General features: G+C 37.4%; 1 protein-coding gene across 28 annotated transcripts in view; it reads left to right on the forward strand.

Moving 5' to 3' along the window:
• The window catches only part of DLG2 (discs large MAGUK scaffold protein 2), a 1,831,252-nt gene that overhangs the window by 1,548,622 nt on the left and 266,108 nt on the right, over window positions 1–16,522 (forward strand). The gene's annotated exons all lie outside the window — the stretch shown is intronic.

The raw sequence follows: 16,522 nt of genomic DNA on the forward strand, positions 1-16,522 counted from the left end.
TCACCATGTTGACCAGGATGGTCTCAATCTCTTGACCTCGTGATCCACCCGCCTCGGCCTCCCAAAGTGCTGGGATTACAGGCTTGAGCCACCGCGCCCGGCCTATGTTTATTTCTTTATTTTAAAAACCTACAATCAAAAAATATTATTTTGTTTACACAATCTTCTTTGAAGTAAGGTAAAAGTAGGTAAGATCTTGCAACACATCAATTTACCTTTTGAATGTTAATAATAGGCAACATTCATTTAAATTTTTTCACAAGAAATAAATCTGACATTTAAACATGCTGGTATTTAGAAGCTAGAAACATATTCTGGTACTTACCTAAAATAATATTATGTTTTCCTGGACACAAGTTAGTTTTTTTCCCTTTCTGAAATGAAAGCTATTAGAGCAGTTCGAATAAACAATTATAAATTAAATTATCATTAGTAATTACATCTTTTTCATCCTGGGCCATATCTTTGCCAATATTGTTTCTCCAACTAACTCACAGCACTCTCTTTGCTTTCTAATTACTTCTGTTCCACGTGGCAAATTGTTTCCTCTTGTATCTTGTGTTTCAGTGAAATGCTTGCATTTCTTACTTGACAAGCTTCAGCAATCACAAGTAAGGCTCTTAACCTTTGGTCCTCCTGAATCTCTAATCAACAAGTCACAGGCCAGAAAGGCAACCACCAAAGTGAGGAGTGTAAAGTGATCAAGTGGAATAGACCCCTATTTTATTTACCAGCAGTAAGGATAAGAGATCTCTACCTTCTTAATGCAAACGATAAATGTTACTTTTGCAATTTACTCCCTTTAATTAGCATGATGCAGTGCTTCTCCATAATGGGAGTCCTAAATATAGGAGGTCCCAACACAATAAATTAAAGACAATTAGGCAAGACAGAAGTCAAATTCATTATTTGTAATTCTAATCCTCTTATTGAATATACTTGACATTTAATGTAAAACAAGAATTCCACTGCCTTCCAAGGATTTATACAATAGTAGATACTCATTAAAAAGTTGTTAGAAACTTCACCCCTCCCCCAAGAAAAAATAAGGCACAATTGATTTTAACGTTTTTTTTTTCTGGCAGGGGGTGCAAGTATTTTTTCTGAGATATTCTACTGGTAGAGAACTAAGATCATTATTTGGATAATTCAGGATAAATTTCCCCCAATTAAAAACCCAGCATTTTTAACTAAGTTAGCTCCATGTTTGGGGCAAAAGCATTTTTTTATGTGCACTGGGGAATTGGGGATAGAGCAGAGGCAGGATTTGGTTGAATTATTGTATTACTGCCTTTTTTCCCTATTTCACTTGGCAAGTAATTCCACAATTTAAAGCTGTAAAATAGACACCATATATACATATATATGTATATATGTAATATATATTACATGTATATTATATGTAACATTACATATATACATACATATATATTACATATATATGTAATATATACATACATATATATTACATATATACATATATGTATATATTTTATATAAAAAATTTTATAAAATTATATATTTATGTATATATATAAAACATTGATGACTTGTACAGGATTTAAATAAAAATTGATTTTACTTGAGCATGAATTTTGCATTACTCCTGGAAACTCCCTCAATAAATGTCTACTATGCTATAGAATATAGAGGAAAAAAATCTGGTCAAAGAGCCATGAGTTGAGAGATCTGAGTTTTTTGTTTTGTTTTGTTTTGTTTTGAAAGGGAGCCTTGCTCTCTCACCCAGGCTGGAGTGCAGTGACACGATCTTGGCTCACTGCAACCTCTGCCTCCCAGATTCTCCTGCCTCAACCTCTGGAGTAGATGGGATTACAGGCACCTGCCACCACAGCCAGCTAATTTTGGTATTTTTAATAGAGATGGAGTTTCTCCATGTTGACCAGGCTGGTCTCAAACTCCTGACCTCAAGTGATCCACTCGCCTTGGCCTCCCAAAGTGCTGGGATTACAGGCGTGAGCCACCGCACCCAGCTATAAATTTTAGGAAAAGAAAGACTTGAGTACTTTTAATTGTTGAAGAGAAGGAGCTAGGACAGAGGAAGGAGTTGAAGGTAAAATGAAAGAATAAAGGAACAATTGAGAGAGTAGCATCTTGAAAGACACAGGAGGTTTTGAAATCAAAAGCAGAGGTAGAAGGATTAGGGTAGAACAGGAGAAAGCTAAATCCAGTGCAATTTTATAAATTTAGTTCAGGGATAGCGTTGCATAGTTCTCTAAATTTTTTCAAACTTTGGCCACTTCTTGCTATAGAAAGAATGCAACCAACAAAATTTGTTTTCACCACATTTGGCTAGGTTTTTATTCTACAGAATGCATCACAAACACTAAGAATACACGAGTAGTTTAGATCCTGTAAAAAGAACCTCAGGACTAGTAGATGAGTTGATCATGATGCATGGGAACCAATCATGAGTGTCAGTATTCAGACTTTGAGAACTGAGATTAGTATTTTTGGTTGCTTTTGCTAATTGCTGATGACAGGTGTGAGTATTGGCCACATCCTAAGAAGACAGCTGGCATGGAGCCACCCTGGACTAAACTGCTAAGTATGTAAAGTGAATTATTTTTTCCTCAATATAAAAGGCTCTGGAAATTAATCATTTTACTTCATAACAAAATCTGATGACTACAGGGCAGGTCTGGGCAGCTAACTTAACACAGTTTTAGCCTCTGTGTAGGTAGAATAAAAAACTTCCTGAAATCCTTGTTTATACCAAAACCTGGTGCCAAACAGATGTCCCAGACTCCCAGGGGTGGTGAATCATAAACATTCATGAGACATTTTTTGTGTCAGTATTTTCACCTATGAAATTAAAGTTGCAACAAATCCAAAGACTAAAAGGCTGCTTAGGATTTCCAGAATTCTAAAAGCAGATGATCTCTGGGTCAGGATTAAACCATTTGGGTGTAGAACACACTGTAAATCACTCTCTGGTATGTGACTAGGAAAAGTGTATATATGTAAGTGTAAGTCCTTTCCCAACAGCAAAGAGTGGTGATGCTGACTTTCACATTTAGTATAGGAAATGAGTTCATAGATTTGCCAAAAAGCAACACCCTATAATATGTATTCTTTATAGTACAGTACTTGGTTTATATCTCTGCCCTTTACTTATGTGTAGGACCACAGGCCACCATATGATTTAATCAGAGTGCATGTGGGAAATAGAAACTGTCCTATGTAGTTTAAGAAGAAAGAAATTTAATTCAGGGAATTGTTTGTAGTCTTATTGAAGAATTGAAGGAGTGGGAATTAGGAGGCAACTGCTGGATCAAAGTCAAGAACACACTGCAATACAGCTGGTGCTCAACTTATGACCACGATTGGTTCCGACAGACCGGTCGTAACACGATTTGGTCATAAGTTGAGTAGGCTATATGTACAGTACTGTGAAATGATGTTATAAAAATCTTTAAGTCATATTTTATCATAATTTTCTTTCATTGTTATGTATCATAATTTTCTTTGTTCATTTTATGCCATTTGTATCATCTCTACACCATTTTGTTTCTTATTTTTACATTCGTCAGGTTTAAGTAAAACACTGCATTACCAGTACAACTGGTTTAATATTTGCAAAACATACAAAATTACAAAATACAGGGGCATACAAAAATACAAAATACAGGTGTAAAAAATACCATAGGAAACATTTTCCTAATTGCAAAACATATCAAAATATATAAACATGTACGAAACATTTTATTGGCCGCTGGTGCTTGAATGCGGATCATTGATGTCGCCATCTGAGGCAGCAGCTGGGGTTACCGGAGTTGGTTTTTTCATAAACATGGTGAGCTTTGTCTGAATTGTATGTTTCTTTTTTTCCTCATAAATTTCACGATACAGACAAAACACATCATACGCCATCCGTTCAATCCTTGCAAATCGTTCAATGTTTGGGTCCATTGCTTCGAAATGTATAAGAAGTTTATTGGGAGGGGTTTGATGAAAAATATCCAAGACACAAAACACAAATTGCTGTACCAAGTATGGGATAACAGTTGAAATGGTGCACGCGGAGAAGGTAGTGCTGCTGGAAGCTAGTCCGCACTGTCGTACACCCAGCTAGGCAACGTTTGCACTGCCAGACGCAGAGCAGTCGTGGCTAGTGATTGTGGTCGTAAAGTTGAATGGTCATAAGTTGCATAGGTCGTAAGTTGATCAATACCTGTACTTGAAATCTAGAGAGAAGGGGGAAAGGATTAGAAAGCAGTTGTATTCTCTACTATCTCAGAGCTGCCTCTCAGCACTCAATTCTGGATAATCTTGGTTGATAGTAGAAAGATAACAGGCAAATGCCTCACTCTTACTTCAGCTTTCACATCCGGTGGAAGAGCATCTCACTGTGGAAACCCAGTTTGCATTGTGTACCCAGCTACAAGGGAGTCTGGGAAATGTAGTCTTTCATTTTCCAGCCTTTGTAGTCAGGAAATCCCATAGAAAGACATAGGAATAGATGCTGAAGACCCCCATTGACATACTCAGTACATAATAAATATAGCCAACCTTTATTGAACATTCACTGTTTTCTGGGCACTTTTCCAATTTTCATTCATGTAATCCTCATAGCAACCCTCTGAGGTACGTGCTATTTTTTATCTACAATTTATAGATGAGAAAACCGAAATATTGAGAAGATAAAGTAGCCTGTCCATGGCTGGGCATAATCAGTCATGCCTGTAATCCCAACACATTTAGAGGCCAAGGCAGGCAGATTGCTTGAGCTCAGGAGTTCGAGACCACCCTGGGCAACATAACAAAACCCCATCTCTACAGAAAATACAAAAATTAGCTGCGTATGTTGGCATGCACCTGTAGTCTCAGCTACTGGGGGAGCTGAGGTGGGAGGATCCCTTGAGCCCAGGAAGTTGAAACTATACTGAACTGTGTTTGCATCACTGCACTCCAACCTGGGTGACAAAGTGAGACCCAGTCATAACAACAACAACAACAACAAAGTGGCCTGCCCACCATTATGTACCTTGTAAGTGGAAGACAGAGATAGAGACAGAGAGATAAAATAGGGTACTTAGGGTATAGCAAAAGAAGGCAGTGGATTAAAGAGATATTTCTGCAATAAAACTGACTGGATTTGGGGACCTCTTAGATGCAGGGTTAAGAAAAGGGAAGAGACGAGTGCTAGAGGTTTCTAGTTAGAAGACTGTGGAGGGTGGTCCCATTAGCAGAGATGAATAAAACCACCTCTTCCGCTCAGTCAAGCCTGCTTTTAAAATGTGAATTGTAGAACTATATGTAGGGTCTACTTATGATCTGGCTTAAGAAGATTACCCTGGTTTTGGTTGGATAGATCCATTTCTTTTTAGTCATTTTTAATGCAGCCAAAGATAGAATTATTGACTAACATTAAGTTCACAGTCACAGAAACCCACAAAGTCAGATTTTACTTTATTTGTGTTCATGTCTTGTCTTCCTCGCTAGACTATATGGTACTTTAAAGCATCAGTAGAGATGTCTTGATTTACTTCTAACTTCTGGTTGTCTAACGCCATAAATATATGTTAAATTTAATTGAATTTTATGGTCCAATGGTAGATTAGTGCCAGATAATGAGGAAACGTTAATCCCAAGACAGGAAAATTCTAATTCTAATTCTAATTCTACAGTAAAAATAGCAGGATGAAAGGTATTTTGGGAAATTTCCAAATATAGTATGTGCCCAGTAAATACTGTTTTGGCCGGGCTCGGCGGCTCACGCCTGTAATCCCAGCACGTTGGGAGGCCAAAGCAGGCAGATCACCTGAGGTTGGGAGTTCAAGATTAGCCTGACCAACATGGAGAAACCCTGTCTTTAGTAAAAAATAAAAAATTATCCAGGTGTGGTGGCAGATGCCTGTAATCCTAGCTACTCAAGAGGCTGAGACAGGAGAATCTCTTGAACCCAGGAAGGAGAGGTTGCTGTGAGCCAAGTTTGTGCCATTGCACTCCAGCATGGGAAAAAAGAATGAAACTCTGTCTCAAAAAAAAAAAAAAAAAAAAAAAAAAACCTACTGCTTCTTTAGCTTCAGGAGTATCATACAGAAAGTAAGTACATACTGTTAAAGCTAGAAGGAATCCAGATTTGAGCTAATTCAGCCCCTTTGAAAGAGGACATAAAGAGCCACAGATGGAGAGTGACTGTGAAAGATCACTCGGCCAGAGAGTGCAGAGCTGGGTGCAGAGTCAAAGCCTCCTGACTCTTCATAGCATTCTTTCTGCTAACACAAATGATAGAAGTCTGTGACTATGGAAAATTAAACTTCCCCTGCTAAGAAGTAATTTTTCCATGGATTTTTTCCTTAGAGTACTGTTTACTTTTCTCTTTTAAAGTTTTTAAAAACTGTATATATTTAAGGTATAAAACATTATGTTTTGATATATATATAGTTATGAAAAGATTACTGCAGTCAGTCAAATTCATGTAGTTTCATCTCACGTAGTTTCATCTGTATGTGTGTGTGGTAAAAATGTGGTAAAATTTACTCTCTTAGCGCATTTCCATTATACAATACAATATTTCCCTAAAATTTAAAACCCATTTGTTTATTCAGAAAATGTTTGTAGAGTGTCTAGTGTTCTAACTGGTCTGAGGCACTGGGATAAACGGATGAAAAGGCACATACTCCTTGTCCCCAATAAATCACCAGGCTTCTGGGAGACAGCATTCTCAGTCTTTTGGTTGAGCATCCAAAGTACACTGTGAGATTGGAGGGAAGGGTCCCAGTGTGTCTGTCTGGAATGTCAGGGAAATGTTCTCTGCGGAGGTGGGGCATAAACTGAAACATGTATGGTTAGAGTTTGCCAGATAGCATAAGAGAGAACAGGCGTTCTACAAGTAGTATTGAGGAAGACCCAGATACCCAAGAGTGTGATGAGTTTCAAGAACCACAAGAAGCCTAAATTTTGAGGCTAAGACTGTTGAGGGATGATGCTGAACAGGACTAATGGGACCAAATCGTGACAACGAATGGAGTTTGAATCTTACGCCTGAATCTGAAATTTTTTTTTTTGGGACGGAGTTTCGCTCTTGTTACCCAGGCTGGAGTGCAGTGGCGCGATCTCGGCTCACCGCAACCTCCGCCTCCTGGGTTCAGGCAATTCTCCTGCCTCAGCCTCCTGAGTAGCTGGGACTACAGGCACGCGCCACCATGCCCAGCTAATTTTTTGTATTTTTAGTAGAGACGGGGTTTCACCATGTTGACCAGGATGGTCTTGATCTCTTGACCTCGTGATCCACCCGCCTCGGCCTCCCAAAGTGCTGGGATTACAGGCTTGAGCCACCACGCCCAGCCTGAAATTTTTCTTCAAACTTTTTAACTCAGTAAATAAACTTTGGGCACCCCCCCATTTGCATATTTGTTTACTGTGTACATAGACAGGTCTATTAATTTCTAGCTATGTGACCTTGGACAACCTCTTTATACAATAAAAATAATAATAGTGGCTAACGCATAATATTCATTATTGTGACAAATGTGTTAAATGTAAAAAAATTTTGAATAAAATGCTTGGCACATGAAAAGTAATTAATGAGCATTAGCTATCATTACAATTATTATTTTACAAAATTAATCACTCAAATTACTGTAACACAAAATATTTAAGAGTGCTCACAGTGGCATTATTATTATTACTGTTATCTTTTTGAGACAGGTTCTCACTCAGTTACCCAAGCTGGAATAGACTGGTACAATCATGGTTCACTGCAGCCTAGACCTCCCAGGCTCAGGGGATCCTCCCACCTCAGCCTCTCAAATAGCTAGGCCTACACAGTCGACTAATTTTTATATTTTTTGTAGAGAAGGGGCTTCACCTTGTTGCCCAGGCTGGTCTTGAACTCCTGAGCTCAAGCTCAGGAGTTACTTCCACCTCCCAAAGTGCAGGGATTACAGGAGAGAGCCACTGTGCCCAGCCCCCACAGTGGCATAACAATAGTTCAAAATCCACTGAAACTTCTCATTTGGAAGATTTTTGAAGGGAACAAAAATTTTTTTTTTTTTTTTTTTTTGAGACGGAGTCTTACTCTTGTTGCCCAGGCTGGAGTGCTATGGTGCGACCTCGGCTCACCACAACCTCCGCCTCCTAGGTTCAAGCAATTCTCCTGCCTCAGCCTCCTGAGTAACTGGGACTACAGGTACATACCGCCACACCCAGCTAAATTTGTATTTTTGGTAGAGACAGGGTTTCACCATGTTGGCCAGGATGGTCTTGATCTCTTGACCTCATGATCCACCTTCCTCAGCCTCCCAAAGTGCTGGAATTACAGGCATGAGCCACTGCACCTGGCCCCCAATAGGTAATTTTTTAACTGACTCATTGGCCTCCATCTCTAGAAGTCCACAGTGTCTATTGATCCTATATTTATGTCGATGTATGCTCAATATTTAGCTTCTCCTTACATGTGGTAGTTGGCATTCTGTTCTTACATTAATTTGCTTAGGATTATGGCCTCCAGCTCCATCTATATTTCTGCAAAGGACATGATTTTATCCTCTTTAATGACTATATAGTATTCCATGGTGTATATGTATCACATTTTCTTTATTGAATCTGCCATTGATGAACACCTGGGTTAATTCCATGTCTTTGCTATTGTGAATAGCACAGTGATGAACATACAAGGGCATGTGTCTTTTTGATGGAGTGATTGACCTTTTTTTTTTTTTTTTTGTATTTTTTTTTTTTTTTTTTTTTTTTTTTTTTTTTTTTTTTTTTTTTTTTTTGGGTTGTCTAACCAGTAATGGAATTTTTAGGTCAAATGGCAGCTCTGTTTTTAGTCCTTTGAAAAATTTCGAGACTGCTGTCCATAGTGGCTGGACTAATTTACATTCCCACACATTAATAATAGCCATTCTGACTGGTGTGAGATGGTATCTCATTATAGTTTTGATTTGCGTTTCTCGGAGAATTAGTGATGCTGAGCATTTTTTCATGTTTTTTGGCCACTTGTATGTCTTCTTTTGAGAAGTGTCTGTTTATGTCTTTTGCACATTTTTTAATGGGGTTTTTTTTTTGCTTGTTGATTGGCTTAAATTCCTTATAGATTCAGGCCTTTGTCAGACGCACAGTTTGTGAATATCTTCTCCCATTTTGTAGGCTTCTGTTTGGCAGTAGTTTGTTTTGCTGTGTAAGAGCTCTTTAGTTTAATTAGGTCCCACGTTTCTACTTTTATGTTTGTTGTAACTGCCTTTGGGGACTTAGCCAAAAATTGCTTGCCAAGGTCATGGTTACAAAGAGTATTTTCTGGGTTGTCTTCCAGGATTTTTATAGTTTTATGTCTATTTAAATCTGTAATCTATTTCGAGTTCAGTTTTGTATATGGTGAAAGGCAGGGGCCCAGCTTCAACCTTCTGCATATGGTTAGCATGTAATCCCAGCACCATTTATTGAATAGGGAGTCATTTCCTCGTTGGTTGTTTTGTCGGTCTTGTTGAAAATCAATGGTTGTAGCTGTGCAGCTTTATTTCTGAGTTTTCCATTCTGTTGCATTGGTCTATGTGTCTGTTTTTGTACAAGTGTCAAACTGTTTGGGTTACTGTAGCCTTTTAATATAGTTTGAAATCAGGTAGTGTGATACCTCTGGCTTTGTTCTTTTTGCTTAGGATGCTTTGGCTTTTTGGGCTCTTTTTTGGTTTCATATGAATTTTAAAATATCTTTTTCTAAGTCTGTGAAGAATGACATTGTTAGTTTGAGATGAATAACATTCAATCTATAAGTTTATTTGGGCAGTATGGCCATTTTTATAATATTGATACTTCCAATCCATGAACATGAAATGTTTTTTCATTTATTTGTGTTGCCTTTGATTTCATTTTATTTCATAAAATACTTCTCCTTCTAGAGATCTTTCACTTCCTTGATTAGCTGTATTGCTAAGTATTCCATTTTCTTTATGGCTATTGTAAGATTGTGTTCATGATATTACTCTTAGTCATGATGTTGATGGTATATAGAAATGCTATAGATTTTTGTATCCTGAAACTTCGCTGAAGTCATTGATCAATTCTAGGAGCTTTTTGGCAGAATTTCTAGAATTTTCTAGGTACAGAATCATATCATTAGCAAAGAGAGACTGTTTCCTTTCTTCTTCTCCTATTTGAGTGCCTTTTATTTCTTTCTCTTCCCTGATTGCTCTGGCTAGAACTTCCAGTACTATGTTGAATAGGAGGGGTGAGAGCGGGCATCCTTGTCTTGTTCTAGTCCTCCAGTGGAATGGTCCAAGATTTTGCACATTAAGTATAATATTGGCTGTGGGTTTGTCATAAATGGCTCTTATTATGTTGAGGTTATGTTCCTTTAATGCCCAGTCTGTTAAGGGTTTTTATCAATGAAGAGATGTTGGATTTTATCCAAAGCTTTTTCTGCATCTATTAACATAATCACATGTATTTTGCTTTTGATTCTGTGTATATGGTTAATCACATTGATTTGTGTATATTGAACCAACCTTGCATCCCATGAAAAAACCTACTTGACCAGGCTGAATTAGTGTTTTGATGTGCTGCTAGATTCTATTTGCTGGTATTTTGTTGAGGGTTTTTGTGCAGAACAGAAATTATGTCCCCATGTTTTTTAATGCGCAGAGAGGTAAAACAAATCATTTGGGGCACAGCAAAAGCATATACCAATGAAAACTTTTCCAAACTCTTTTCTTCACAGTGCTGCTTCCACGGTACAAGTACTTTCAAACAGCAGTTACTTTTTCACTCATTGCTAACATGTCATCTTTACTTTGTGCCAAGAGGGACAGAGAAAGTATATTTATTTTTCCTGTTTTCATAAAATGTGTGTGGATGGCATACAGTCAGGAAAGTACACAAATCAGAAATATACAGCCTATGCTAATACATAGTGAAGATGATTATATGATTACCACTCAGATGAAGAGAGAAAACAATTCTTCTTTGTACTTCTCTCAATGATTACTGTATGCCTCCTTCTGAAGAATAACTGCTATCCTAACTCCTAATATCTTTGATTAGTTTTTATCCAGTTGGCACTTTAAAAAATATAATCACGCAGTATATAATCTTTTGTGTCTGGGTTTCTTACAATCAGCTTGATGTTTGTGAAGATCATCCATGTCATTGGGTATAGCTGTAGTTCATTCATTTTTATTGCTGTATGGCAGTCTAGTTTATAAAATACCACAATTCAGGTATCCGTTCTATTGTTAATGGACATTTATGTTGTTTCTGTACTTAACTATTATTAATAATGCTGCACTGAATTTTTTTGTGCATGTTCTTTGGAATAAAGCTATATATATATAGGAGCAAAATTGCTGAAATATAGGGTATATATTAGTTTAGTTTTAGGAGCAACTGCTTAGTAGTTTTCCAAACTGAAATTGAATTTACTTCCACATTAGTTTTTCTTTCTTGTTGTATTCTGTGCTCTCCTTGTGCTCTGAACAAAAAGGGACAGAATTCTGTCATCAGCTATCACTAGAGTTGTTATCACCTTCCTCATTCCTTTAAAATATGCTCTCCTCAGAGGTTCTCCACCCACTCAAATGCTTAGGCATCATATTCTAATTGCCAAGTGTTGTCAAGCCTATTTCCTACATACCTCTCATGTTCACCAGCTCTTCTCCAGCTGCCCTGTGATGAGTCCATGAGAATCCAACACTGTGGTGGACCCTGAGGTCCCTAGCGAGTCTGCTACCTTCTCTCTACCTTTCAGAATCTTCCTGTTTCTTTGCTAAATAACATATAAGGTTTTTACCTGTTATTAGAGGGAGGAATGGAGAAAAATAAGTCTATTTTATCTTCTGGGAAATCTCACTTTGGTTTAATTTGCATTTCTGTGATGAATAATGAGGTTGAAGCTGAACTCTTTTTTTAATATATTTTTCAGCTATTTGTATATCTTCTGTGAATTGCCTCATCAAATCTCTTGGTCATTTTTTCTATTGGATTATCTTTCTTTTTCTTTACTGATTAATATCACAAAACTATTATATTATTTAAGGTTCCAGTTCATATTTTTCTTTATATATCTTGAGTATGCTTAATGCTCCTTTTAATTATCTGATAAGTAATATGTTTCTATTAACAGCTTATCCATAGAAATTATTAGCTGAATTTACAGGCTTATGAAAAATAAAAATGCATAATTTATTATTAACACTTCTTTTTAAGTACTTTGGTACCAATGAAGTTCTGCATACTACAAAAGATTCTTATTGCCACATTTCGGATTATTACAAAATACTGTAAAGATTCTACAGTTAGAACTATCTTAACTGGACCCACCAACACCAGTGGTCGGTCCAGTTAAGATAATTTGAATCATGGAATTCAAATGGCACAGTGAAGCCCTTCAGCTCTATGAATGTCTCTCTTTCCTCAAGATGCCTACAATCCTTACACAAAAGAAAGAAGAACTAATACAAGGAGAAAACAATAATAAAAATAATAAAATAATATAAATAGAACCGTTTGAACCATCATATACACTCCCTGGGCTCTACTTATCCCCCAGCACTTTGGACTTCACTGCCACCAACAGTAGGTGACATTTAGAGGATGTTGAGCAGGATTTGAATGTTAAAAGTTCACCTTGATGGCAGAAGATGGATAGGAATAAAGCCAGAAAGTTACTTTCATGGTTCAGATGGGAGACAAGGACCCAGTCCTCTTGCAGCTATGATGAGAGAGGAGCTGGCGAACATGAGAGGTATGTAGGAGGTCAGCTTGACAACACTTGGTAATTAGAATATGATGCCCAGGCATTTGGGTGGTTGGAGAACCTCTGCGGAGAACAAATTTTAGAGAAATGAAGAAGATTATGACAACTTTAGTGATAACTGGTGACTTAGAATTCTGTTCCTATGGTACAGAGCACAGCTTCTCAGTCTGACTATATCCCCTGCTGTTTTGAGGCAGAGGAAATTGGAACTAAATTCAAATTATTTCGAAGCTTTTCTGTCTAATATATTTATCAAATCACAGCCAGCTCAGCTGGATGTGCTAGACAGGTACATTTCCTTTGGACAATAATCCCAGTGGTTTGCTAGTGACTAGTGTGTGCCTTTGGGGAGCAGCCTCCAAAGAGGAGCCTGCCCCTCTTTTCTTGGCTGTGTACTGCATCATATTACCTCCAGGCAGCCTAAATTGGTAAATATCAGCATTACTGTGGACAGTGAGTAGCTGCTGATGTAGGTTTGTGTAAATGTTGTAATGGTAGCTGGTTGGAGATAAAGAACAGCAGTTTGTAATTTGTGGTAGTGCATGTTTAACTCCCCCCAGAAAACACAGACCCTCAGAATCTGAACTTGTTCTGAACCTCCTGTTCTCACAGAGGATCAGGAGGAAGAGAAATGGCCTCATCACTAATCCTATTTCATAAGCTACCCAATGCCATCCTCTCATCTCTCCATTATTACCCTCTGGAGTTCCTCTCTGAATGTGGAGCTGAGAGGAGAGGGAGGAGAGCAAGGGGGCACAGGTATTAAAGAGAAGAAGAAGAAGAAAACGTTACGTAAGGTAGCCTCACCAAAAGAATAAGCAGAGAAGATGGGAAAATTGCAAGTACAGAAGAAAACCTCAGGAACCAGTTCAACTAACCCTTTTAGAGACCTACTATGTGTTCACCACTAGAATACAGAAGATATAACTAGAACCAGTAGGAAGACACTACAGGGAATTAGATTTCAGCCCAAAGTAAAGAAAAATTTTCTCATGTTTAGAATTGTTCAAAATCAAAGAGAACTGTCCTGTACTATAGTGAGATTCTGTCATTGTAAGTATGAAAACAGTGAATTGTTTCACTGGACACCATTATATCAAATGCAGGTTGATCTCCAGGGGGCCCTTTTAAATAGAAGGTTCTCTGAGCATAGTTTTAGTGTAGACTAGAGCTGCTGTCAATGATCCTGGCCTTTCATGGTTAAGGAATTGAGAGTAGAGATACTAGCCTCATCTTTTCTCCTGCTCTCCTCTGTCTATATCACCAACACAGAAAAGTGGAGCAAATATGCATGAGGTTCAGTATGTTCCAGAGAGGGGAGAAGCTTCCAGGGATGAGTCAGCTTGAATCCTCAAAGGAGATTGTGAGAAGTCGGGAGACAAAAGAGCAAGACCTCTCCAAGTTTCCTTGACTCATTGCTTAATGAGTTCTGTTGACATATTTGAGAATACCCTTACATAAAAGACACAGAGCTTAAAGATTGCTGACTTTAGTTTCTAGAAATTTTCTGTAAACAATATTACTAGGCGGTCTTCTTTGTCAATTAAATGGCCTTCTTTATTCACTTGGCTACAGAAATAATAAAAGCAAATAGTCATTGAGAACTCACCAAGTGTCAGTGTCTGTTTAAAGTGCTTTGTACAGATTAATATGCATAATCCTCATAATAACCTTATGAGGTCATGCTAGGAACTGAATTGTATCCTCTGCAAATTCATATGTTGAAGCCCTAACCATCAGTGAGGTGGTATTTGGAGCCTTTAGGAGATGATGTTTAGATGAGGTTTTAACGGTAGGGCCCACAGGATGGGATTAGTGCTCTTATAAGAAAAAAACACCAGAAACATGTTCTTTTTCTCTTTCTGAAATGTGAAGACACAGTGAGAAGGTAGCCATGTGTAAGCCAGGAAGACAGCCCTCACCAGAACCCAACCATGCTGTTACCCTGATCTTGGACTTCCAGCTTCCAAAACTATGAAAAAAAAATCAACTACCATTATTTAAGCCACCCAGCCTATGGTATTTTATTACAGCAGCCCAAGCCAATTAGTATAGGGTAATACCATTATCATTCCCTTTTACATGAAACCAATGGATTGAGAGCTTAAGTATCCTGCCCAAGACAGTCACACTAGCAACTGGAAACAGTGAGATTCAAATCCAGGCCAGCTGCATCCAGAGCCTTTGTTCTTTACCAAAGTGATTTACTGCCGGCTTGTAATATACATGTACTTACTGTGTTTCCAAAGTCTTTTCTTATCATTCTTCACAACTCTGTAATGTACCCAGAGCAGACATAACAGTCCTACCCTTACAGGTGAGAAAACTGATGCTCTGACAGATAAGGTGGCATGGCCAAGTAGAAATCTCTGATTCTAGGGACCAAGAGAACGAATACTATATTAAAGACAACTAGTCATCTTCTAAATTGAGATTGCATAAATGTCGTGTAATAAAAAACCGTGAGCATTGACTGTAGCCTCTAGACTATAAATTCCATGAAGGCAGGAATTTGTGTATCTTTATTAATTATTGTATAAACTACAATAATACCTTATATGAAAAAGAATAAAATTATTGAATGTTAAATGAATGGATCAAAATATGGTTTGAAATGCCAAAGTCAAAGCAGTGCTGAGTGGAAGAATCTTTTATTCTTAATCACAAGTTCATCTATTAATCTATTCATTTTTTTCTTAATAATTCACTTAACAATTTTCTAGAGTTAACTATGGACAAAGCATAGAGTTCTACCTGCTATCCTTTTCCAATCTATGTTTATAATACTATGGACTCTTATGTGCCTTGACACTGAATATACTTAAGATGTGTTTTAATTAGAAACATGTGTTTTAGATTCAGAGGAAAGGGAGAAAAAGTATAGCTCCAAGAGAGCCTGAAAATGTATGCCGTTAATCAAGGCATAATTTTAAAAAATAGAACCAGTCAATATGAAAGTTCATTTCTCAACATACTTTCTCATCTTTTTTTGTCTGATTAAATGCTTTTCTTCTCCATTCACTTTTTCTTTGTGAGAATGTTTTCAGTAGGATATTATGAGAATGTAGTGGAAAAGTAATTCTAAAAATAATTCATCTGATAAAAGGGTTGGATTCACTTTATTCCAGCCCCATACCTAAATCTGGGAGATAAATCATCTTTTCCAACATCACTGTAGCTTCTGTCTTCTAAATGCTTTTGTTCTAAGTCCCATTCTGAAAAGGCACAGCTTCTGTGGTATTTGTTTGCTTTTATCAAAGCAGGTGTGGTTTTTGAGGCTCTACACTGTGGCCTATGTCTTAATTACAAAATTAGATTTTGTATACATAGTTTGTTTCACCTAATAAAATGATGCCTATAGATGAAATATTTTGCTGTTTATATTGTGTAGATATCTTGGAATTAGACCACCCACAGTGTCCTAAATTCTGTCATGCACAGATGCTCAGTAGTTGAACGCTGCCATCTATAGAAAAGTAATTAGCCAGCATCAGGTTGCGTTGGACTCACTTTGCTGCACTCTGATTCACCCTTAAATTATTGTCTTCACTGTATATCATGATCTAATCAAAGTTGTTCTTCAAGTTTGGTTGCTGGTTTTTTCCTTCTTCTTCTTCAGGGCAAAGCTCTAGAGAAGAAACAGGCACTCTAGAGAGCAACTACATTTTCAAAAATAGATGAAATTAAAACAGAGCAACAAATCATACACACAGTTGATTTCTGTTGCTAGGATGCTTTAACCTTTGTTTTATTTATTAATCAGTTTTGTCAGCAGAGAAAAATAGTACCTTTGAGATAACCATTGTA

The sequence above is a fragment of the Cebus imitator genome, unplaced genomic scaffold (assembly GCF_001604975.1).
Source record: "Cebus imitator isolate Cc_AM_T3 unplaced genomic scaffold, Cebus_imitator-1.0 Scaffold174, whole genome shotgun sequence".
NCBI classification, from domain to species: domain Eukaryota; kingdom Metazoa; phylum Chordata; class Mammalia; order Primates; family Cebidae; genus Cebus; species Cebus imitator.